The sequence below is a fragment of the Dipodomys spectabilis genome, unplaced genomic scaffold (assembly GCF_019054845.1).
Source record: "Dipodomys spectabilis isolate Male_0828 unplaced genomic scaffold, ASM1905484v1 ptg000080l, whole genome shotgun sequence".
Classification (NCBI taxonomy): Eukaryota; Metazoa; Chordata; class Mammalia; order Rodentia; family Heteromyidae; genus Dipodomys; species Dipodomys spectabilis.
In genome coordinates this window covers 5,269,045-5,271,581 of record NW_024870757.1, presented here as the reverse complement: position 1 = coordinate 5,271,581, position 2,537 = coordinate 5,269,045, and the positions used below count along the sequence as shown (strand labels likewise).

The following is a 2,537-nucleotide window of genomic DNA, read 5'->3' as shown; positions in this document are numbered from 1 at the left end:
ATTCTTTCAGCTGTCTCTTTATGGATTCCATTAATGTCTCTCTTGATCTTTGTGTATTCTCATTCCGCTCTCACAATTGCTGTATTACTCTTTCATTAGCTTCCTCATGTTCATGCAATTCCTGAAGTTCTCTTTGACTGTTCTCAACCTGCTTACACAATACCTGTGTTTCTCTTTTTCTGTTATCCTCCTCCTCATGCAATTGCTGTGTTTCTCTTTGATTGTTGTCAGCCTGCTTATGCAATTCCTGTATTGCTCTTTGACTGTTCTAAATCTGCTCACGCACTTCCTGTACCAATCTTTGAGTAGTTTCTGCACTCTCACGAGATTCCAGTATTAATCTTTGGTTTGCCTCTCTCTCTCCCTATCATGCTCACACTGAGTCCTTTGCAGGTTTTCAATCTTTTCATTCACCATTTTTACCAGTATTGTTTGTACAGATTTTTGGGAACTGTCCTCTGGATTATTCACTAACTATTCTGTCAACTGTTTATCATGAGTGGGAGTCCAGATACCTGGACTTGCCATTTTTCTTCTGTTTTTCTGGCTTTTTCTGCTCATTTGGTATGAAAGTAACACTAATTTTGTGCTAGAACATAATTTTAAGGCAAGCATCAACCAAAGTTTGGTAGTTGCACAGTCAAAAGGCTATAGACGCAATCTAGTTCAACAGATACAATCTATTCAACATCAAACAACTATGGATTAATGGGATAAGAATAGCAAAGAAAAAAATTGGCAAACCAGAAATTATTAGATGTAGGGAGAAATGTGGGGAAAAATAGAATTATAGGGTGGTGGCGAGGTAAGATGAGAGTGAATTTAACCAAGGCCTAATCTCAGAGAGGGAAATGGATTGGACAGAATGATAGGAGAGACATTAAGAAAAAAAAAAACAGAAAATATAGAAAAACAAAAATTTAAATTTAAAAAGATAAATACTTGGTTCCCGGCCCGGAAGGCCTGCGAGTCAGAGCTGTGCGTTAACCCGGCTGGATGGAGGCAGAGGCGTTGGCCGCGTCCATGCCAGCCCCGGGCGTCTCGACCACCGTGTCTTTGGCCCTGGAGACGGCACGGTGGATGGAGGAAGCGATGCGCATGGCCAAAGACGCCCTTGAAAATACTGAAGTCCCTGTTGGCTGTCTTATGGTCTACAACAATGAAATCGTGGGGAAGGGAAGAAATGAAGTGAATCAAACCAAAAATGCTACTCGACATGCAGAAATGGTGGCCATTGATCAAGTCCTAGATTGGTGTCAACGAAATGGCCAGAGTCCTTCTGCTGTGTTTGAACGTACCGTGTTGTATGTCACTGTGGAACCCTGCATTATGTGTGCAGCTGCTCTCGGCCTGATGAAAATCCCGCTGGTCGTCTACGGCTGTCAGAATGAATGATTTGGTGGCTGTGGCTCCGTTCTAAATGTTGCCTCTTCTGACTTACCAAATACGGGAAAACCATTTCAGTGCATCCCTGGATATCGGGCTGAGGAAGCTGTGGAACTGTTAAAGGCCTTCTACAAGCAAGAAAATCCTTATGCACCAAAATCAAAAGTTCGGAAGAAGGAATTTCAGAAATCCTGAACTTGTAATGAAAGACGAAAGCCCCATGGTGACCTGGATGGAATCCCCAGCCTGAAAAGCTGCTGGCATGGAGGGAGCATATATTATGTGTTGTTTGTTATTCTCCGGGAAGACGGAGAATAACATTTGCACTCTTAAGGGAACAAATTAGTGCTTCTTAAAAGGCTGACAATTGTAAACAACTATTAGCTTCTCCACAGCTGAAAGAACATTTTTATGAAGGGGGGGAAAAACTAAAGTTTGAGGTTTTAGGAATTAGCAAACAGTACATGTCTTTAAGCCACAGCTTCAATCCATTCCAGCTGAGTGCAGGCTGGGATTTCAGTGTCCATCCACACCCCATCACCTGCACTCATTTGGAATAGAAAGCCATGGTCACGTGTGTCCTTTACAACTGGCTTTTTGGAGGTGGAGTTGGATTTTCATTCTTTATAGCTGTTGTGGTCTCCCAGTGTATTGGCTGCGTGAGTGTGAGTGTGTTTGTGTGTGTGTTGGCTTTAGGGCTTGAACTCAACATGTTGTTACTCTCTGGCTTTTTTGCTCAAACTTGAGTCACACCTCCAGTCCTAGCTTTATGTTGGTTAATTGCAGATGAGTCTCACGGACTTTTCCCCCCAGCCTGGCTTCAAACTGTGACCCTCAGATCTCAGCATTTTTTAGTCACTAGGATTACAGGTGTTAGCCACCAGTGCTGGGCAAGTCTGGCTTTTTTCTACATTCTATATTATTTGTATACACTGTATACATGTGATTGTGAAATCTATTGATTTTATTAAATACATAGAAAAAATGTTTTTAAACAAGTGCCTAAGGGTCATTTAAAAATTGTACCATGTTGCTATAATAGAATCTTAAGATATTTCTGTTTTTAAGGGGCAAAGCATTAAAGGACAATAACATAAATAAGACAGTTCTTTGGTTCCCTGAACCAAAACAGGGTCTTCTGCCTCAGCAAG

General features: G+C 41.6%; 1 pseudogene; it reads left to right on the top strand.

Annotated features, from left to right (window-relative positions):
* Positions 1-996: 996 nt before the first annotated feature.
* On the top strand, positions 997-1,653 carry LOC122110633 (annotated as a pseudogene).
* Positions 1,654-2,537: the final 884 nt, after the last annotated feature.